The sequence below is a fragment of the Artemia franciscana genome, chromosome 21 (assembly GCF_032884065.1).
Source record: "Artemia franciscana chromosome 21, ASM3288406v1, whole genome shotgun sequence".
NCBI classification, from domain to species: Eukaryota; Metazoa; Arthropoda; class Branchiopoda; order Anostraca; family Artemiidae; genus Artemia; species Artemia franciscana.
The window spans coordinates 713087-736953 of NC_088883.1; the positions used below are offsets into that span (position 1 = coordinate 713087).

The 23867-nt window shown below is 33.7% G+C and overlaps 1 protein-coding gene across 4 annotated transcripts in view; it reads right to left on the reverse strand.

The window, feature by feature from the left end:
* The window catches only part of LOC136041025 (microtubule-actin cross-linking factor 1-like), a 215312-nt gene that overhangs the window by 152907 nt on the left and 38538 nt on the right, over window positions 1–23867 (reverse strand). For 3 of the 4 annotated variants that reach the window (XM_065725545.1, XM_065725541.1, XM_065725543.1), the window contains exons 6-8: window positions 18896–19159; window positions 14656–14881; window positions 13265–13539 (exon numbers count right to left, since the gene is read on the reverse strand). The gene's annotated coding sequence lies outside the window, so the exon portion shown is untranslated. Of the gene's footprint in view, window positions 1–414; window positions 472–13264; window positions 13540–14655; window positions 14882–18895; window positions 19160–23867 lie in introns of all 4 variants that reach the window. The other variant, XM_065725542.1, reaches the window with a different exon arrangement.

Here is a 23867-nt window from a genome sequence, read left to right on the forward strand (position 1 = left end):
ACTATGAGGAATATACAAACATAAGGTTTCGGTAATCACATACAAATTGTTTTCGTCAAGATGAATGTCTTTCCAAAATACCTTATCTTTTGAGGACATCCAAATTTAGAAGCAACTTCTGCATCTTAACACATTTTGCGCATAATTGAGCCATCTAAAAGCAAAAGAGTAATTACCGTTAATAATTTATTTTCTGTTGGGGTAGTTTATTGCCATATACGGTGTTGTTATCACTTATGAAGAAAATTATTTATTTATTTCACTTTGATATAATAACAGATCTTCCAAGCACAATTGTTCGAAAAGATTTTTTTTTCTTTTAATGTATTTAAATTTTTGACTGCCGAATCATCATAGCATTAAACATTTCCCAAAAATAATCAGAAAGTGCAATAAATAAAATGAAATAAATACCTAGTTTTACGTGGCAACACCAGTCCAGGGGTAGATTCGCGAGAGCTGGATTTATGGCTGCGAGAAAGAAGAAAAATCAAGCACACAGCACATGCAAGTGTCCGAGAAAACAACATAAAATAGGAGCTTAGAGAAAGATAAAACAGTGAAAACCAAGGCCACATTTAAGGAGTTTAAGATAGACGTAAACTAGACGTATGATTAGATACCCCTCCCTCCAGATTAGGGTGAAGGGGAATGAAGCCTTACAAACATTCAGATTACATTTCAGACTTATTACAATAGAAAGATTTACTGATTGCCCTTGTCCTTTTTTTAGTAGCAATAATCAAATATTATTATATTTTCATCTTGGTTATGAATAAATATTATTCAAAAATAACAATAATTGAGAAATATTGAACACTTTTTAAACAATTTTTATCTTTGGAGGTCTTAATTTTATGATATCCTTACTTCTACTACTTACCAATATCTTAAAAAAAAATTATGAAAAGAGAAATTATTATGCACACCCATGCTGCACAAAAAATTGAAATAAAGGAACAAAAACGGTGTTCTCTGACTCGATGAGGACATTTTGTACTTGCCATTTATCTATATTTTCTCCAGATTCAGTGCAGCCATGAACTATGTATCCTGTCTATTTGATCTACAAAGCCAACAACTAGGCTTAAAAAAAGTTTAAGTTCATGGTAATCTTTTTAATACATGGTAGTCATGGTAGCCTTATTAGTTGTTTTTTTGGTAATAAGTGGTATAATTTCTCTGTTGCTGTACAATTCTGCAAGAAAAACGAAATAGAGAAAAAAGTAGTATATCTATATTTTTCCTTCTCTGACTGGACAAGCTCAAAATTTGGTTTGAAAAGTGTATTTTTGTTCCAGTCAGATTACTTCCTCCAAATCTGGTCATAGATAAGCCATGTTTTCCAGCCTAGCTCATGTTTTCCTTCTCCGACTTCATAAACTCGGAATATCGTTCTACAAAAAAAAAGAAAAAAGCACTAACCCTGTATTTTCCTTCTCCGACTTGATGAACTCGGAATTTGTCCTTTTTTAGAAGCAATAATCAAATATTATTATATTTTCATCTTGGTTATGAATAAATATTATTCAAAAATAACAATAATTGAGAAATATTGAACACTTTTTAAACCATTTTTATCTTTGGAGGTCTTAATTTTATGATATCCTTACTTCTACTACTTACCAATATCTTATATCTGAGTGCCCTTGTCCTTTTTTTAGTAGCAATAATCAAATATTATTATATTTTCATCTTGGTTATGAATAAATATTATTCAAAAATAACAATAATTGAGAAATATTGAACACTTTTTAAACAATTTTTATCTTTGGAGGAACACTTTTTAAACGATTTTTAAACAATTATAAATAATAACTAAAATTAAAAAAAAAATCAATAACAACAATGGAAATAATAACTTCAATATATTTTTTTGCCTAATATCACTACAAGAAATAAATAAAATTCAACCAAGAGAATATTTGAAAATACTGAAGCATTTCTTTTAGAGATAGTTCCACCTGCACTTCCTGCATTTAAAGTGGCCATGCGCAGAGTTTATCAAGACATCTGAACTTTTGTATATATATATATATATATATATATATATATATATATATATATATATATATATATATATATATATATATATATATATATATATATATATATATATATATATATATATATATTTGACATTTGACAATCCTCATACCTTCAAAGGACCAGAACATAATTTGCACTATACTGAAAAAAAATGGCTGTGAATTGTCTGTTTAATATACATATACTGATATACATTATTTAAGGTTTTAATAATTTTTAATTTATCAAAGTTTAAAAAGTTTAAACATTTTAAACGTATTTTGTTTATTTAAATCATACAATGAATAACTGAATCAAACTCAAAACGAGCAAAAATTTACATAAGTAGGGCTGACAACCCCCATGTCTTCTCAAGACAAGAACATAATATGCACTTTACTGAAAACAAAAAATATATTTAAAATGTTTTCACTTTGTCTTTACTTTTTTAAATTTTTTACTAGATATTTGAAAGGGGAAGTCCTCCTCCTTCCACTCCAATTACGGCACAAGTGTCTGGTGCCCTTTCTAAGAGTAACAAGAGATTGAAGGGCAAGCAGCCCTTCCCTCAAGCCCATTCATTTTCCAAACACATCCACTCCAAATTTTTAGACAGTATTTTATTCACCATAGTAGATCGGTCCAGCAACTATGTCTTCAATGATATTAGGCATGTCAACCCCCCACAATTGGGCAATTGGACCATTGTGCTTTAAAACTACATGTTGCTTTAAAACAAATCAAAAGGCATTGTCTTTATAGTTGCCAACAAGACACCACAGCACTTTACGGAAAACTAATACGTTTGAAATGTTTTCACCGTTCTTACTTTCATAAATGAAAAATAATCAAAACCGTAAGGAAAAAATGTCAGCAAATTTCAATTAAACTGACAAACTACGGTCACTGGTTTGTTTGTTTTTGTTTTGTTTTTTTAGTAAAGCGCAAATGTATTGTGGTCTTGAGAAGGCATAGGGGCTATCAGCCCATGTTAATTTCTGCTCGTTCTGAGTTTTATTCGGCTATTTATTTTAATTTCTGCTCGTTTTGAGTTTCATTTATTTATGTATAGTGATTTGTAATAGTTCTATGCTTAGAAGATTATTTGACTTTATTTTTGATCATTCTTTGCCTAATGGAGCTCTTCACTTTTCTTTGAAAAACTTGTTTTGTGGAAAGTTTTTTTTTAAGTAATTTTTAGTATAAATTCGACACAGTCTTAATTCTTTATACATACCAGAAAAACCTAAGACCTTGTACGAGTTGCATGCCTGAATATACACGTAATTTATTATTATAAAAACTGATTTTGTAAATAAAAAATAAAGTGTCTTATTTTCTTTGCACATACTAGAAAAGTAACCTTGCATCCCAATATGAGACGTATGCTTGGACATACAAGCCATTTATTATTATGAAACTTTAATTTACTTTACTTTTACTTTACTTTAAAAACTTTAATTTTGTTGTATATAAGAATATAAAGTATATATATATATATATATATATATATATATATATATATATATATATATATATATATATATATATATATATATATATATATATATATATATATATATATATATATATATATATATATATATATATATATATATATATATATATATATATATATATATATATATATATATATATATATATATATATATATATATATATATATATATATATATATATATATATATATATATATATATATATATATATATATATATATATATATATATATATAATATATATATATATATATATATATATATATATATATATATATATATATATATATATATATATATATATATATATATATATATATATTTATATATATATATATATATATATATATATATATATATATATATATATATATATATATATATATATATATATATATATATATATATATATATATATATATATATATATATATATATATATATATATATATATATATATATATATATATATATATATATATATATATATATATATATATATATATATATATATATGTATATATATATATATATATATATATATATATATATATATATATATATATATATATATATATATATATATATATATATATATATATATATATATATATATATATATATATATATATGTATATATATATATATATATATATATATATATATATATATATATATGTATATATATATATATATATATATATATATATATATATATATATATATATATATATATATATATATACTTTATATTCATATATATATATATATATATATATATATATATATATATATATATATATATATATATATATATTCATATATATATATATATATATATATATATATATATATATATATATATATATATATATATATATATATATTATATATATATATATATATATATATATATACATATATATATATATATCGGGGAAAACCGATATATATATCGGGGAAAACGACATTATCAAATCAATTTGTGCAGCTCCCTCACACGCCTACTAATTTTCATCGTCCTAGCACGTCCAGAAGCACCGAACTCGCAAAAGCACTGAACCCCGCCCCCCTAACACCCCAAAGAGAGCTGATCCAGTCCAGTTATGCCAATCACGTATCTACGACATTTGCTTATTCTACTCACCTAGTTTCATCCCGATCTTTCCACTCAAAGCGGTTTCCAGTTTCCCCTTCCAACTCCCCCCAATGTCAACAGATCTGGTCGGAATTTGAATAAAAGCTCTGTGACATTATTTCCTTCTAAATATCAAATTTCATTAAGATCTGGTAACCCGCTCTTAAGTTAAAAATACCTCAATTTTTTTTAATTTTTCCAAATTAACAACCCCCACTTCCCCCAAAGAGAACGGATCCGTTCCAATTACGTCAATAACTTATCTATAACCTGTGCTTATTTTTCCCATCAAGTTTCATCCCGATCTCTCCACTCTGGGCGTTTTCCAAGATTTCTGTTTCCCCCCTCCAACCCTGTATGTCCCCAGATCCAATTCGAATTGAAAATGGAGCATCTGAGACATAGGATTCTTCTATATATCAAGTTTCATTAAGATCTGATCACCCATTCGTAAGATACCTCGATTTTCACGTTTTCCAAGAATTCCAGTTACCCCTCCAACTCCCCCCCCCAATGTCACCAGATCTGGTCGGTATTTAAAATAAGAGTTCTAAAACAGAAGATCCTTCTAAATATAAAATTTTATTAAGATCAGATCACCCTTTCGTAAGTTACAAATACCTGATTTTTCCTAATTTTTTTCGAATTTCCCCCACCCCCTTGTATCCACCAAAGAGAGGGGATCCGGTCCAGTTATGTAAGTCACGTATCTTGGACTTGTGCTTATTCTTCCCGCCAAGTTTCATCCTGATCTCTCTGCTTTAAGCGTTTTCCAAGATTTCCAGTCCCCCCCCCCTTCTAAGCAGTGTAACTGGATCCAGTCGGGATTTAAAAAAAGATATCTATTTTACGGGGCCCTTCTAAATATGAAATTTCATTAAGATCCGATCCCTCTTTCGTGAGTTAAAAATACCTCATTTTCTATTTTTTTAGAATTAACCCTCCCTCCCCCCCAACTCTCCAAAGATAACGAATCTGTTCCAGTTATGCCAATCACGTATCATGGATTTATGCTTATTTTTCCCACCAAGTTTCATCCCGATCCCTCCATTCTAAGCGTTTTCCAAGATTTTAGGTCCCCCCCCCCAAATTCCCCCCAATATCACCGGAACCGGTTGGGATTTTAAAAAAAAGGTCTGAGACACGAAATCCTTCCAAAAATCAGATTTCATTAAGATCCAATCACTCCTTCGTAAGTTAAAAATACCTCATTTTTCTGATTTTTCAGAATTACAAACCCCCCACCCCCCCAACTCCTCCAAAGAGAGCAGATCCGTTCCGGTTATGTCAATCACGTATCTAGGAGTTCTGCTTATTTTTACCACCAAGTTTCATCCCAATCCCCAGCTCTAAGCGTTTTCCAAGATTTTAGGTTCTCCCCCCCCATTCCCCCAGTCACCAGATACGGTCGGGATTTAACGGAACAGATCTGAAACACGATATCCTTCCAAATATCAAATTTCATAAAGATCCGATCACCAGTTCCTAAGTTAAAAATACCTCATTTTTCGGATTTTTCAGAATTAACCCTCCCCTCCCCCCCAACTCCCCCAAAGAGAGCATATCTGTTCCGGTTACTTCAATCACGTGTCTAGAACTTCTGCTTATTTTTCCCACCAGGTTTCATCCCGATCCCTCGACTATAAGCGTTTTCCAAGATTTTAGGCTTACCTCTCCCCCCCCACCCATCTCCCCCCAATGTCAACAGATACGGTCGGAATTTTAAATAAGAGCTCTGAGACACAATACCTTTCCAAGCATCAAATTTCATTAAGATCCAATCACCCATTCATAAGTTAGAAATACTTCATTTTTTCTATTTATCTGAATTAACCGGCCCCCCACTCCAACCCCCCCCCCCCACAGATAGTCAAATTGGGAAAACGACTATTTCTAATTGAATCTGGTCTGGTCCCTGATACGGGTGTCAAATTTCAACGTCCTAGCTGATCTGAAAGTGCCTAAACTAGCAAAACCGAGACAGACAGACAGACAGACAGAAATTGCGATCGCTATATGTCACTGTTAATACCAAGTGCCATAAAAACAAAACCGAAAATATACTGCATTTTTTGTGAAAAAGCCAACTTGTCGCTCTCACGGGTATGCCTTTGAAACTCAAGATGAAAACATTGTCTCTTCAGACTTGAATATAAAAACCGGCAGTTCAGTCCCCGATCAGGGTTGCAACATGGTGCTTTTGAGGGTTAATGAGCTTTCCATCAATAACCTGGCATTAATACCGTTAAAGCATATTATCACACCTCCTTTTAAAGCAGAAGTCCTAGAACAAAACCAATAAATATGCCCCATCACGGAGAAGTCTATCACGGAGTCTTGCAGAGGAAATATATAGATCTTAGCCCATCTACATTTGCTAAATGATATTAAACATTACCCATGGATATCCACCATCTTACAGAGAAAACTTTTTCTTAATGAACCAAACAAGCTCAAATTTTCAAGATGGCGTTAAGGGGATTCGATACCTTTAAGAACCACACCCAATCACGGCAATTATAAATTTTTTAGTTCGTGAGAACAAAATATGTGTAATTGATTTAATGGTCTTGCCATAACCTCCAAAGTTTGAACAAGAGATCTGAACAAACGTCGTAAAACTAAAAGCTGACACCTAATTTCTAGCAGCTCTTATATACGGTTAAACCTAAATTATTTTAAACACCTTATATACAAAAAAATTCTGTTCGTTTCGGGGTTTAACGTTCCTTTTTACTATAAAATATAAAGATGTAAGCCAGATATTTTCCCGTAAATCAAGAGGGATTAGATGCAAATTTATATCTCCCCCCCCCACTCCCCTAGATCTTATTCTATATCTATCGGGAAGCTGAATGAAAGTTAGGGTGTTCTAGCTTTAAAATACACTTTTAGAGGCATCCTAAAAAAACTCGTTAAATTATTAGTTTAAACCTAACTTCTCAGAAATCTCAGAAATTTATCAGAAATCCGTTTTGTGATAGAGAAATTTAGTTTTAATGAAACTTACATCATTAGAAAAACGCGATTTTTTTTATTAAATAAAGCAGATATTTCTTTTTTTTAAGTTCAGGAAAGGGCAACCCCAAAAAATGTTTTAGCATACCTACAAGGAAAACATTAAAAATCAGCACAAAGGAAATATCATTTGAGCAATGAAGCAGCCTTGGGAGTTCCCTGTAGTGATATTACGCTTTGATTTAAATCATTATGGACATAGGGAAAGTAACATTTCATAGTCTTTTCAGTCAAACCACATATTCGCAATACCTCTCGAACGTTTCTTGTTCCATGGGAGAATTCGCTAATGGATCCTTTGGACAATGAGGCTCGCAAAATAATTTGAGGTATCGAATCCCATTAAACATAGCCTATAGAAATACCACCATCTAAAAAGCTTATATAGAAAAACTTGCCACCTAGAGTCAGCCAAATATAGATTTTCTAGATAGCATTCAATCTTAGGCATAGATAAACCACGAAGGAAGCTTACACAGAAAAGCTTGACAGCATAAGCCAAATATACATTAAGTCTCTAAATGGCATTAACCATGACCTACAGATATGCTGCCACCATGGAAGCTTATAAAAATAAGCAAAACATTTAAAATAAAACACACCTAGATTTTATAGATTGCATTTTGTACTCAGGAGAAGTTTCTCATGACAAACTACGAGGATCAAGATTGGTGCTAGAAATAGTGAGCAAGGTTGTAAATAGGTGCTTGAAAGAGCTCTGCATCTCGGGCCAGATTTGTTTTGGAAAACAATATTTTCCTTGCTTCCTGAATAAGTCAAATTCATTTGTTAATTTTTTTTTCAAGAGGAATCACCTAGGGGTAGTCTGAGGCGTACGTTACCAGTTATGCAGAAAGAATGTAGAAGACAAGTCTCTTCATCAGCAGAAAAGTTCTCCCATACCCCTAAAAAGGATATTTTCTACAACACCCCAAATGTCTATTTATTATCTACTTGAATAAAATAGTCTTTCAATGGCGTTAATAGAGTGGGGGGATATTACCACCCCCACTATATTTCAAAAATTATTTTGTTAGTATTTTCATAGAAGAATGGCCTATACCAAGCATTTTCGTCAGAAAAACAACGAAATTATCCTCCCCCCTAAATTACGAAAACACCCCACTCTCCAATTTTTAAGGAATTGAGCCCATTGTAGTCTGTTTGGAGGTATCGACCGACCAAAATTAGACCCTATTTCACTTAAGTTTCAAAATATTTGATCTAGTAATCAGAATCTTACAAAGCGTAAGCTAAACTTTAATGGTATTAATTTCAGGAGGCTTAGGAGTCCACAATACCACATTATATGTAGGACAATGTCTGTCCCTTTAAGATTTTGGTATCGCTCTTTACCACCATTTTTTTAAGCTTGTGTTCTAGATTTAGTTTACAGTGACGTATTGCCTATGCCTTAACATATACACCACTGATCGTAAAAAGTAGAGGGAAGGCCAATTTAAACGCGTATTCCGAGTTCGGAACCATTGGACTGCAAACGCATACGATTTGATATAAAGCAAATAAAAAGTGATACGAGAGAAATCCTTGGTACATAAATATGCGGTTACTAGAAATTAAATGTTCTTTAAATCGAGTATATGAAATATGTATATAAATGAAGTATGATAGGAGACCAAATTACCTGCAATTACCGAATTACCTTTAGTTCTTAAACCAATCAAACTTTTAGAGCATAGATTATACTTCAGTGTAAAGAGCAGGGGACTTAAGGGATGGCACTTCTTAAAATATTGGATAAAATATATTCCTTTTAGGTTTTAGTGTCACTCTTTACTTTCACACGAAGCAGCTAGTTTTCATTGGATTTAGGAAAGAGTGACCTGTCTCCTATGTATTTTTTCCAGACTTACAGTATACACAAAATGATGTAAAAAGATTAAAAAAAAAACACCGTAAACCTTGATTTCGGGTTATTTAGGGTGCATTTACATACAGTTTGATACAAAGCGCTCAAAACTCGGACACGAGAGAATTTTCGGCACTCCGATATAGACTTAACATTTTTTTATCTTTTGTGAAGTAGAGAGTTTTGAAAGAAACCTAGCTGCAGCTTGTAAAACATATTGAAAGAAACAGAAAACCGAGATAACTAGAAAATGGCTCAAATGACAATGGACCATTACGCAGCAGATCTAGACAAGATCACAGCTTAATCAATTTAATCAAACTTAATCTAGTTTAATATAAATTAGAATTCAAACAGCAGAAACAAGATTTCACAATAAAATTCAAAAATTTTACACATTAATTTGTTTCTAAATACTCTTTGTTGATTATACAATAAGCAGAGCAAGGCAAGGCCAGTTTCGATAAATATACACGTATATAGGCCTTTCTACTGTACCCTTTGGCAAACTTTTCATCTTCAGCGTAAAAAAAAATAGACTATGGAAATAACTACTTTTTTTATTTAGGTTCTACTTAAGGCCTATTCACAATGGGATTTTACTAATATAACCACACCTCTAGTACAACTTACCTTTGCAAGTTCATGGGTAGGCTAGAGGATTTAGTTGAATACCGAAGTTGAGCTAGTGCTACTTTGAGCCAATCAAATTTTTCATTCAACTTTTGGGTGATTCCATGCATAAATTTTATTGGCCCATATTACCGCTAGCTAAGTTCAGTCTTAGTACAATCTCATTGTCAATGAGCACTTAGTTTCCTAGCTCAGAATGGCTAGATGGTGCTGGTTATTCATTTTGTTTCTGTCTTAGTAGTGTCCCAGTTTTTTGTAAGAAATATTTTGTAAGAAGGATTGTTTTGGGTGCTCATCAGACTGATCAGATTTCAAACAGTAAGCTGTACTAAAAATAGAGTTCAGTCCCACTTTTTAGGGCTATAATGAGAAAAAGGTTGAGATACCTACATGTTTTGCGGATGAAAGATAACAGATTGCAAAAGATCGTCCTTCTTGGCCAAACAAAAAGCAGGCCGTTCCCAAATGGGTACGAGAATGTTGTAAGGAACTCGGTCGTAAGGAGGTTGCAGGAAAATGAAACCTCTTGGAATAATGTTAAGAGGTAAGTTTTGAATATATTGTGATGGAGGAGCTTGTGCAGATGTATTGGCAACAGGTGGCTAGGTGTTGCTGTGAGTTGTTAGCAATAGTAGCAGTATTTGCTTATTAATTTTGTTGCGAGAGCAGCACTTTGGTTTTGTCCCGGTTTTTTTTTTTTTTTTTTTTTTTTCTATGCCACCGATCTCAGCTTATTCCTGGAAACTGGTAAGGGTCCAAACTGTGCGGTTTTTACAGAAACTGTGACCTCAGGTCGGATTGATGATAATCCATTACATTTTGGAAAGCTCCGCAGAACTCTTGCCTGGGGCCAAAAAGGACGGTTTTTGCTTGTCCGCGAGCCAGAGCCAATGGTGTGCGAAGTGAAGTGGAGTTATATAGCCTATGTCAGAGAGGATTATCTGAAGTTGTATAGCCAAGCTTTCGTTTCATCAAACCATGTTTCTGCTTTCCAGTGGAAAGCTCCGTTCTAGCAGGCAAGCGGGCAGGCACAACTTTCAAATTGAAGATGGACTAAAATCTATAAGTGTTAAATATATGCGGCGGTTACCCAGCCCAACAGCGAATATATCTTCTTTGACTGATATATAGAAAAATTTACAAAAGTGGAAATGTACCATTTTCCAACGGGTCCGAAAGTGCTGTCATCTATTGTTTCTACACATTTCTGTTCGTGATTTCAGCCGAGTTTATCATTCGGTTTTTCGGACTTGGGATTGCTGTAGAGAAATGGTGTCAGATGTGCCTAATAAACTTTAAAATTTCTCTCATTGCTAAAGAAATTGGAGCGTATCCTTTGCTCCTTTCTAAGTGGTGACGTTAGAAAGTTGGCCTACGGCAAAAAAAAATTAACTTTTGAACTAAGACAGATATAATTTTTTTTGACGGCAATCGATAGCTCTTGATGATCTGATCAAAGATATGACATCCATTTGTTGGTACAAAAGTTTCTTCGTGAGGTATACGAGTTTGAAAGTTTCAAGGGTTTGACAACTTAAGTAGTAAGGTATACACTGAAACAAAATCTAGGCCGATACAAATTGTGAGACATATAGAGGACTTGTAAGCAACAGTCGGCTGTTATGTAACAATTACCTTCGGCAATGAGGGGTTAGCAACTTTTGCCATTTGGTGTATCTATTTTTTGTTTCTAGTGTATTTGATGGTAAAACCAATTTGGTTCCAGTGGTAAGACATGTAGGTGACTTGTAAGTAATAATCTGCTGTTAGGCTACAATCAACTTCAGCGATGAGCAGTTTGCAACTATGATAGTTGGTGTACCCATTTATTTGTTTCCAGTGAGCTTGATGCCTATCACGGGACAGGGCCTTATAAGTAAGAATCGGTTCACTTTGGGCAAGAAACAACTGTTAGCTCATAATCATCTTTGGCAGTGAGGTGTTTGCCACTTTCGCTAGTTGGTGTACCTATTATTTGTTTCCGGTGTATTTGATGGTTAAACCAATTTGGTTCCAGTGGTAAGACATGTAGAGGACTCGTAAGTAATAATCGGCTGTTGGGATACAATCATTTTCTGCGATGAGGGGTTTGCAACTTTTGCTAGTTGGTGTATCCATTTATTTGTTTCCGGTGAACTTGATGTCTATCACGGAAGAGGGACTTGTAAGTAAGAATCTGTTCAATTTGGGCTAGAAATTTGTGCAAATTGGTGCACATTGTATTCGTTCGCTTTAAATTTGACAGAATTAAGTGTTTATGTAACGGGTACAAACGATAAGGTAAAACAATGAGGTAGTTTCGTAATAATTCGTGTCACCTATGGTATTTTTATCCTGAAAAGTTTCGGATAGCTTTATAATACCAGCTAGATTATATAAGATATTGCTCCAAGTTTTCATCCGTCACGATGTCTACGATTGAAAAGAATAAAGTTCAACTGGCTGCAAAGTCAATTTAGTCCCTTCTTTCGATATTATTTTGTAGTTGTTGTTTTTTCAACGCTGAGGAATAGCCTTTGGTCATGTGACAACTGATTGCGTTCTTGTTTGAACATACCGTTTTAAAAACTTCGATAGGCTGACAACTTCATCATTTAACCGATAGTAAAGAAATAACCACAAACGAGAATGTAAAACAATGAGATAGTTTCGTAATAATTAGTAGAATGACATCTATGGTATTTTGATCCTGAAAAGTTAGGGATAGCTTTATAATACCAACTAGATTATATAAGATATAGTTCCGAGTTTTCATCTGTCACGATGTCTACAATTGAAAAGGATAAAGTTCAACTAGCTCCAAAGTCAATTTAGTCCCTTCTTTCGATAGTATTTTGTTGTTTTTTTAACGCTGAAGAATAGCATTCGATCATGTGATTACTGATCGATAGAGAAGAAACAAAACCAAAATGTTGCTCTCAAAACACTTTAGTGGGCGAAGCCGGACAAAGGTTGCCGCAACACTTCACGTTGCCCAGGCAACGTAGGTCTAGTTTTAAATTATAATTTATCCTAATCAATATATATGGATCTAAAGTTAGTAATTGTAGAACTTACATTGACTTCCTAGATGGCTTTTTCGTCGTGCTCAGTTTGGGTTATTGCTTGGGTTTACAGACTCGATCAACTTCAGGCGTACGAGCTGCTGTCTCCTCCATCAGCTGGTTGTGTTCCTTAATTAGCTCTTCAACTGTGGGTATATCATCAGGCAGAGGCTCAGCGTCCCTATCAACTAACGTGTTTTCTTGCTTTGTTAGCCAACTAAGAAGCTCTTCCAGGAAATCAGCTGAGTTGCGAAGCTGTTTGATGTGTTCTTAAAATTTATGATCTCTCTGAAAGATTTTAGTCTTAGAATAACAAGAAAGGTACGGAGGGTGGAGGGACAAAAAAAGATAGGGAGTGGGTGCAGTTAGAAAGAAAGAGAGATAAACAAGAAAAACTAAGTGAGAACGAGCTCGAAAACCAACGATAATCGTAAGACGTATATATTAATTTAAAACAAAATTTTAGTTGATCTTCGCCAAAAACCAAGACGCCACACACCAAGCATTCAATAGAAAAAACATACTGAAGTTCCTTTCTATACATCAAGTTGCTAAGAAAATTATTTTGATAAGATCTTTGATTGAATTAGAAAGAAATATGGCACTGAAGCGTACACTGAATAATGTCTGTTAAGTAGCTTGGTGACCAAGTAATATTCCCTAAATAATCAAAAGTAACTTCCGCAAGAACCTAAAAGGAATAAACTTACGACGAACCGCAAGTAATATTAACCAAACGGGACCAAGTACTTCGTTGGTGTTTGTAACATTGACTACTTATGTAGTTAATACATAATTAGTTACGTTCTGACCAATTATGTGTTTGTACAAGCTTTGGAAGAGTGTCCGTGTATATGCTTTCGCTTCTTAGAAAAATGTCACTCAAAATGTATTTTGCTTGGGCTAAAATAGTAATTTAATTGATTTTAATAACAAGGACTTCAGAATAATCGTACTACAATTAAGTTTTTATTCTGTGTGCAATACTTATTGTGAGAATACTTGTGAGAATAATACTTATTATTTCAATCTGATTTCTTTTTTCGATTAGCTAAGTTTTACATACAAAATTATTAAGAGCTCTAATTCCTAATAATTTCGAATATTAAATAAAAAATTATCTAGCGTTTAGTTGCCAAACGCTAGATGGCGCTGAGGTTTTGTGTCGACACTATCGCCAGTTCCCAATCTGTTAAGTTACTCATAGTATTTAGATTTTGAAACATGAGTCATCAGTGGAACATGAATAATACTTTTCCACTCCTTTAGGGAGAAGGCCTGGCAAACGACAGTAAGATCTAATTTATATAATATAATAACACATAACCTATAATATAATAACATGTAACGTCTTTAACTATTGACGCAGTTGACAGAGTTGAATACTTAAAGTACTTCGCTTACCTGTCCTGCCCAATTCGACACCACATCCCACCTAGACTGGATGATGGTTATCCAGTGTCGTATAACACTAACTGCATCTGGATGACACTTTAAAAGAATATCATTTGCCAACACCAATGTGTCATTCTTTTCATGCTCTTTTTCATTTAGTTCTTCTCAGAAATGTTTGTGGTCACCAATTTGATAAACACATTCATCTTGATCATCTGGCAACTGGCCATTAAATCTGAATAATTATAAATAATGATGATAGAAGGTAATAAGCTTACCTAAGCTATGGATGTCAGGTGACTGATTTTTCTTCTAACGATAATTTCGACAGGACCTGTGCCTGTCATCATCAGGTTAATTCAAATCGTTAGAAGAAAAATCAGTCACCTGACATCCATAGCTTAGGTAAGCTTATTACCTTCTATCATCATTATGTATGAAAGTCAGGTTGGCCTCAGAGAATATATAATAATTATAAAATATATTAAAAGTTTTGTCCTAGCCCTTTGATATGTAAGCCGTCCAGAAACTAGTTGACGAGGTGCTGGGAAAACAAAGGAAATTAAAAAAAGAGGCACAATCCATTTTATGTTTATGGTATCATACATCCGCTGGAATTAATCTTGAAAATTCCGCACAGAATAATCTTTCAGTTAAGGTAAGGCATATCTCCATTAACACGAATAATTATAACAAATTAGCCAACAAGGAGCAGAGTTGAACATGTCAGCTAACTTGGCTTAGGATGAAGAATTTTATCAAGTACATTTTAGAATGGACTTGACCAAAGTGGCTTCTAAAATAACAATTATAAAATAAAATAAACTCGTTTTCAAAATGTACTAAAATGTAGAAAATAGTTTTTTCTCGAGAATCTTTGGGTACAAGCGAAAACAAGGAGCACAAAACTGATTGACCTTTACATAACATAGATATCAAAATGATTTAAGTTTTAATTTTTCAGCTTTACATTTTAAGTGCAGAGATTCAAAGTCAGTTAGTTGAGAGAAAAGAGATAAAAGAAATTGGAATTAATTTATGAAAATCTTTTATATTAATCATTTTCAACTTTTTAGCCTCAAACACAAAAAATTATCTTATATAAGGTTTGAACCAGTGTTGGGAAATACTTAACTAAAAGTACTTTAGTAATTACTTAAGTAAAAAATCTGAGTACTTGTACTCTACTTAAGTAAAAAATGTCTAAAGTACTCAATACTTATACTTAAGTAAAAAATTGAAGTACTTAAGGATACTTAAGTACTCAAGTACTTTCTTGATGAGAAAAATTATACCAGAATGATGCAGGGCGATACAACGAATTGAACTGCCTATATATTAGTGGATGAATGGAGTTTAGTCTAGCGGCTCCTGGCCCGGCACGAAATTTCAAAAAAGGACGCTATCATGGCAGAACTACTATATGTATTGAACGGACAGTTTGTTTGTGATAAATGTGATAAACAGTAAGAACAAAAGGAAATAAAGTAGCAAAGAGGCTAGTGAACTTGTAGGCTCACTTTCGGGGTCGTCTGAATCTGAAGGCAATGAAGATAATAATGGCCCTGATTCTAGCTCGTCTTCTAAAAAAGTTAAAGGAGATTTCTTTGCTGCAAGATCGTTGAAACTGACTTAGTCAAAAGTGAATTCTTTGGCACTGGACTGTACTATGAATGGGATGCAACCCCTGTATACTGTTGAGAAGCCGTTGTTCAAAAATCTAATAACAGATCTTGCACTTTATGCAAAGGTTCCAGGAAGCACATTTGCACAGCTTTTGCACAGATTTAGCAGTGCAAATTGAAGCTAAGTTTTTGAAGTAAAGAAAGATATGGTTTGTGATTTTGAACTCACCGAATACATGTCGCTGACGACACACATTTGGTCTGCCAACAACAAAAGCTATTTGGGAATGACTGCACACTTGCTCAACGAGGATTGAAATGGAAATCTTATCCCCTTGCTTGTTGCTTGTTCAAGGGCTCATTCACTTATGACAGAATTACTGAACAACTGAATGGCGTATTTGCCAGGTACAAAATTGCAGTTGATAAAAATTAACGAGAGATTTTAACCGATAACGCCTCTAACTTTAGTAAGGCATTCAGGGAATATCCGATGGCTTCCGATGAATATGTTCAAGACAGTTATGAAGAAAATGAAGATGAAGCAGGCCAGTATGGCTCATTCTCAATTACAAACGTTGGGAGATGCTCAATTCTCTGGGATGACCCCGAGTATTTCCAAATTATTCCACACTTCAGGTGTGTCAACCACACACTTAACCTGCTTGGATCCACCGATGCTGATAAAGCCCTCTGTAAAATATAAGAGGCAGTACCATGCTACTTTTTTGAAGTATATTGCTCTCAGGGATACCCTTAATAAGAGTTCAAAAGCTGCTGATGCTGTGAAAGAGGTATATGACAAACAGCTTATAAGACCTGTGGTAACCAGATGGAACTCGAAGTATGAAAGTGTCAAACGTTTGATGGATTGTCACAAAATTGGAAAGCTTGCTAAAGTATGTGATGCTTTGCAAAAACCAAGGCTAACTTCTCGTGATTTTGAAATTCTTGAAGAATACATGAAAATTATGAAGCCAGTAGCAGTGGCATTGGACATTCTTCAGTGGGAGGAAAAATGCTACTTCGGTACTATCTATCCTACAATCAAATCATTTGAAAGGAAGCTCAAAAAGCTGAAAGATTTGGTGAAAGTCAGCCAGCCTTTGGTGCATGATCTACTTGTGGGTCTGTCATGCAAGAGACTATGTTATTGCCACGGCAAGTCATCCCTTCTTCAAATTGAAATGGTTTCCTGATAACCAGAAGTATGTAGCAGTTGATCTACTTGTAGGTCTGTCATGCAAGAGACTATGTTATTGCCACGGCAAGTCATCCCTTCTTCAAATTGAAATGGTTTCCTGATAACCAGAAGGATGTAGCAGTTGAAATCTTGGTAGATAAAGCAAAAAGGGTTGAAGATTTCAGAAGTACTTACGAGGCTGATACAGGTAGTTTCATGATAGTTCTGGCAACTGTGGCCGTGAAACCAATTCTGTGAAGGTTTTTTCATATTTGAATGAAAGGCGAAAGGAACTCTTTGTGCTCAAAGTGTACCCAAGGGTAATGAAAGTTTTCAGGAAGTACAGCTGTATCAGTGCTTCGTCTGCACCTGCACAACGACTTTTTTCGACAGGTGATGGAATTGTTACTACAAAAAAAACATGCTCGGAATTGGTATGTATGAAAAGCTTCTGCTGTGGAAAGGAACAAGAAAGAAATTAAAAGTTATGATGAAGCTGTAATGAATGTTCTTTGTAATTTTTTTTCTTTTTATATCTTAATTAAAGTAAAATCCAAGTAAAATAAAAATACTTGAGTACTTAAGTACTGAAGTACTTTTTCAAAAGTACTTATTACTTAAGTATATTTTTAGAGAAGTGCTTAATACTTGTACTTAAGTAAAAATTTCTCTGAGTACTTGGTACTTGTATTTAAGTAAAAAAAAGAAGTACTTGGCACAACACTGGTTTGAACCTAAGTTATCGTGGCCACAGGTATGTTTTCTTATCGCTAGATTACCAAGTCTTGCATAATAGTACTCGTTTAATAAGTTTTGCTGTGCCCAATCATCTCTTTATCCTGTTTTATTTTTACAAGCGGGAGTTTACAAGAGCGAAAATTATTTGATGTTGAATTATTTCAATGTCGTTGGAAGTGCATATACTAATAAAATTTGGAAGCGATTGAGAAAATGGAAGTGGTAAAAAAAAATTGCTCACAAATTTATATGACAAAATATCCTGACAAAAAAGTGAACTGACAAAAACGAGTTAAAAAATTTTAAATGGTTTATGACCAAAAAAATAATTGATGTTATCGTTTGGCATACTATAAGCGATACTATGGTATTACCCCTCTCAAATTAGAGATAGAATAGCTCAAAACTATAATTGAAGCAAAAAGAATCAATAGGATTCTCTTCAGAACTAAGGAAAAAATCTTCAAATAGTCACAAAACGTACAATTGGCACATGTTTTTATTCTAACTTACGGGGGGGGGCGGTGTTCCTCTTAGAAAACACATAATTCTAAATTAACGACTTCAGTAGGCCTATAATCTATGCTAATATGAATAATAGCCTATTCTAGTCAATCACCTCTAAATGTGGTGACATATTACATTTTTCACTTTTATAAGTAGTAAGTAGGGTACAACAAACACAATAAGTATAATTTCCTACCTCAGTTTCATATCACCATCCATGAGCCACTCAAAAAGCATTTTAACATGTCTAAGCAGGTCTTCAGCATCAGTGAGGGCGTCTAAAAGGCGATCCGACTTAGCTCAGGCAGCTTCAGACACTTCATTTCATGAGTCATCTAATTGCTTGACCTTGTTTTGGACAGAAGCAGCATCTTCTGGTGTAGCACTAGTTAGCAATTCTGTTGCAGTTTTGAAAACTTGGCTGGCTTGTGATACTTGGCAGTCATTTATCTTCAAAATTCTATGAATTGAAAAAGGAAACAATCAATATCAGGTATATTTGCTAAAATAAAAAGGTCAAATATGAAGACAAAAAAGATCCAATATAAACTATATAAACTATAAATATCCCAATATAAAACAAGAGCTAAGAGCTCATATGGCACTAGTGACGAGGCAAGAAGAGATAAGAGCCAAGAACTCATATGGTACGAGCTCTAACAAAATTCTAAGAATCAATAGATTAAAATCATAGGCTTAATGCCGGTCAGGATTTCAAATAAGAGCTCTGAGTCACGATGTCCTTCTAAATATCAAAATTCATTAAGATACGATCACTCGTAAGTTATAAATACCTAATTTTTTCTAATTGTTCCTCTCCCTTTAGCCCCCCAGAAGGTCGAATCTGGGAAAACGACTTTATCAAGTCAATTTGTGCAGCTCCCTGACACGCCTACCAATTTTCATCGCCCCTTCACCTCCAGAAGCACCAAACTCGCAAAATAATTGAACCCCTCCCCCCAACTCCCCCAAAGAGAGCGAATCCGGTACGGTTACGTCAATCACGTATCAAGGACATTTGCTTATTCTATCCACCAAGCTTCATCCTGATTCCTCCACTCCGTGTTTTCCAAGATTTCCCCCTCCAATTCCCTCCAAAGTCAAAAAATCTTGTCAGGATTCGAAATAAGAGCTCTGAGAAATGAATTCCTTCTAATTATCAAATTTCATGAAGATCCGATCACCTATTCGTAAGATAAGAATACCCCAATTTTCACGTTTTCCAAGAATTCCGGTTTTCCCCTCCAACTCCCCCCAATTTCACAGGATCTGGTTGGAATTTACAATTAGAGCTATAAAGCACAAGATCCTTCTAAATATCGAATTTCATTAAGATCTGGTCACCCTTTCGTAAGTTACAAATAACTCATTTTTCCAAATTACCCCCCCCCCCAACTCCACCAAAGAGAGCAGATCCAGTCCGGTTATGTCAGTCATGTATCTTAGACAGGTTGTTATTCTTCCCATCCAGTTTCATCCTGGTCTCTCCGCTTTAAGAATTTTCTAAGATTTCCGCCCCCCCCCCCAACTTCCCCCGAATGATGCTGGATCCGGCTGAGATTTAAAATAAGAGATCTGAGTTACGAGGTCCTTCTAAATATGAAGTTTCATGAAGATCCGATCACTCCTTCGTAAGTTAAAAATACGTCATTTTTATGACGTGATGTAATACGTGATGTAAATCACGTATCTAAGACGTATCTGCTTATTTTTTCCACCAAGTTTCATCCCGATCTCTCCAATCTACGCGTTTTCCATGATTTTAGGTTCCACCACCCCAAACTTCCCCCAAAGTCTCCAGATCCGGTCGGGATTTGAAACAAGAGCTTTGAAACACGATATCCTTCTAAACATCAAATTTCATTGAGATCCGATCACCCGTTCGTAAGTTAAAATACCTCATTTTTTCTAATTTTTCAGAATTAACACCCCCCCCCCAAACTACCCCAAAGAGAGCAGATTCATTCCGGTTGTGTCAATCATGTATCTAGGACTTGTGCTTATTTTTTTCACCAAGTTTCATCCCGATCCCTCCACTCTAAGTTTTTTCCAAGATTTTAGGTTTCCCCCTCCCAACTCCCCCCCAATGTCACCAGATCCGGTCAGGATTTAAAATAACAGCTCTGAGACACGATATCCTTCCAAATATCAAATTTCATTAAGATCTGATCAATCGTTCGTAAGTTAAAAATACTTCATTTTTTCTATTTTTTCCAAATTAACGGGCCCCCCAAACCCCCCGGATGGTCACATCGGGATTACGATAAATTGGGAAAACGATCTATTTCTAATTTAATCTGGTCCCGTCCCTGATTCGCCTGCCAAATTTAATCGTCCTAGCTTACCTGGAAGTGCCTAAAGTAGCAAAACCGGGACCGACAAACCGACAGATAGACCGACAGAATTTGCGATTGCTATATGTCACTTGGTTAATACCAAGTGCCATAAAAATCATATCGTAACTAGCTGTGTCCATTAGCTCTAACTCTATCCCAATCGTGCGTCGTCATAAGCCGGGAGCAATTCTCTGTCTAACAAGTTTTTAATTTGTCCCACTTTAATATAAGTTCTATCAAAATTATACTTATTATACTATATGCTTATGTACTTATTATATAATATATCAAAATAACACTAAATTATTGTTATATATTAAAATTAAAAAAAATTATATGGCTAATCTAACCCTCTTTTGTCCAACGCGAAGTGGAACGAGTTGAAACTTTTAGTAAGGATTATTTTAGGAGAGGGAGGGCACTTTTTTCTTGGGGTGGAGGATGTATGTATATTTGTTGAAGAAGAAACATATTTATCGTATCATGTTAATATCAGCTTAATTAACATTAGTCAACAGCAATGTATAACTTTGATTGCAAATAGTAATAAAACATAATCGAGAAAAATTAGGACCTACTGTAGCAATACCATTAATAGACTAATAAAAATATGACAATTCTATCTCTTTCGTTAATATTTTGCCTCTTATAATGACTGGTGGTCTTGCAACGGGATTAACTCACTATTTTACCATTAATTTAACGGGATTATACCATTAATAGACTAATAAAAATATGACAATTCTATCTCTTTCGTTAATATTTTGCCTCTTATAATGACTGGTGGTCTTGCAACGGGATTAACTCACTATTTTCATTCTTACAGTTTATACACCTAGTGGGTTTTCTTAAAATAATATTGTACATCCTCTGTTTTTTGTTCCACAAACTTCAGATTTAAAAAACAATAGCATCAATTAAGCTAATACAACATAAAAAAAACTCAAGTGTTGACAAAAAAAGAGAAAAAAAAGAAAACGAGAGAAAATAAAGAGAAGAAAAGAGAGAAGCCCTTTGCTGATCTTTAAGGAATATAACAGGACTGATAGAAAATATATAATTGATAAATTTAAATTGATTAAGTTAGAAAGAACACAACTGCAGTAATAATATATAAGAAGAACGTAAAATAAAAAACACTTAATGAGTAAATCTTAAAAAGAGAGCAGGACGTACAACCTACTCAAAGTAATGGTGAAAGGGTAACCCTTTCACCATTACTTTGAGTAGGCCGTCATATTTTAGTTTTTTATGTTTGTTTTAAAGTTGTTTTTTTTATATTTTCTTTGGATTTTTATCAGTAAGTTTTTATTTTAACATTGGGCACTGAGGATGGTCAAGTGGAGGTTTTGACTAAAATATTTACATTGCTATCTATGTTTTCCAAGATATCCGATCCCCTCCCCCCACTCCCCCAAACACACTGGATCCGGTCGGGATTCAAAATAAGAGATGGAGGTCCTTCTAAATATGAAATTTCATTAAAATCCGATCACTCCTTCGTAAGTTAAAAATACCTCATTTTTCTATTTTTCATAATTAACCCTGCCCCCCCCCCTTTAACTCCCCCAAAGAGAGCAGATCCGTTACTGCTTTGTCAATCACTTATCTAGGGCTTGTGCTTATTTTTTTCACCAAGTTCCATCCCGATCCCTCTGCTCTAAGCGTTTTCCAAGATTTTAGGTTTCCCCAACCACCTCCCCCCAATGTCACTAAATCCGGTCAGGATTTAAAATAAGAGCTGTCAGACACGATATCCTTCTAAATATCAAAATTCATTGAGATCCAATCACTAGTTCGTAAGTAAAAAATACCTCTTTTTTCCGAATTAATACCAAGTGCCATAAAAATCATTAAAGAAAAAAACTTGGGGGTGAAAGCTACAGCATTTGCAGTGACAAGGCAGCATCCATTTAGTTTTTATCACAATTAGCTTTTTTAAATTTAACCAATTAAGAAGTTTTTCAAAGAAAAGTAGAGCTACAATAGATACAAAAAGAGCATAAAGTTAAATAACAATTTAAGCTTTACACGAATACAAATCATTCACAAAATTTTTATTTTTATTCGTATGTTTTTATTTGTCATAACATAAAACAAATTAAAATCATCAAATTAAGCTAAATTATTGAGAATAATAAATAATGTGGATTGATAGTTTATTATATATTGATATCTGATCTTGAAAGCTCAGGCAATTTTGGATTTATGAGCCGTATGAAAGGAAAAACGTTTAACATATATTTAGTTATCAGTAAATTGCAAATTTTATCCTTGTATTTTTTTTTTATACCTGATATACATAGTAGCTTTGATTCGTTCTGCAACATCCTCATTATTGCCTGAAAGTTTCTACTTAAAACTCTTAGAAATCCTGAAATATACCAAACACGCCTTTTCGGAAACCCGCAATATAGTGTCTTATTATTTAGTTGCATATTCCCCTGACTATTACCTGAAAGTTTTAACTGATCATACTTGGCTGTTCCTGAGATTTTGACAAGGCCACCCTTTTGAAAACTTGCAAGTAAATAGTTTATGTTGATTTAAGTCAACACGCGGTAATAACTTCAACTTAATACCTTGAGCTCTTCCTGAAATATTACAAGATCATCATTTGCACTAAATAGGTCCCTATAGTGTCTAATGATATTTTTCAACGTATCCCTCTGGAGGCACTGAAAATATCACCTTAATACTCTTAGGAATTTCTTTAGACATTTCATTGGTAGACCTCTTACCCCTTAAATATATCTAGGTTGAACAAAAAGAGGGTTGAGTTGCATGAAGATTTAATCATTTAAGGAGTTGAATGAGCGTTGAGTTGAACGG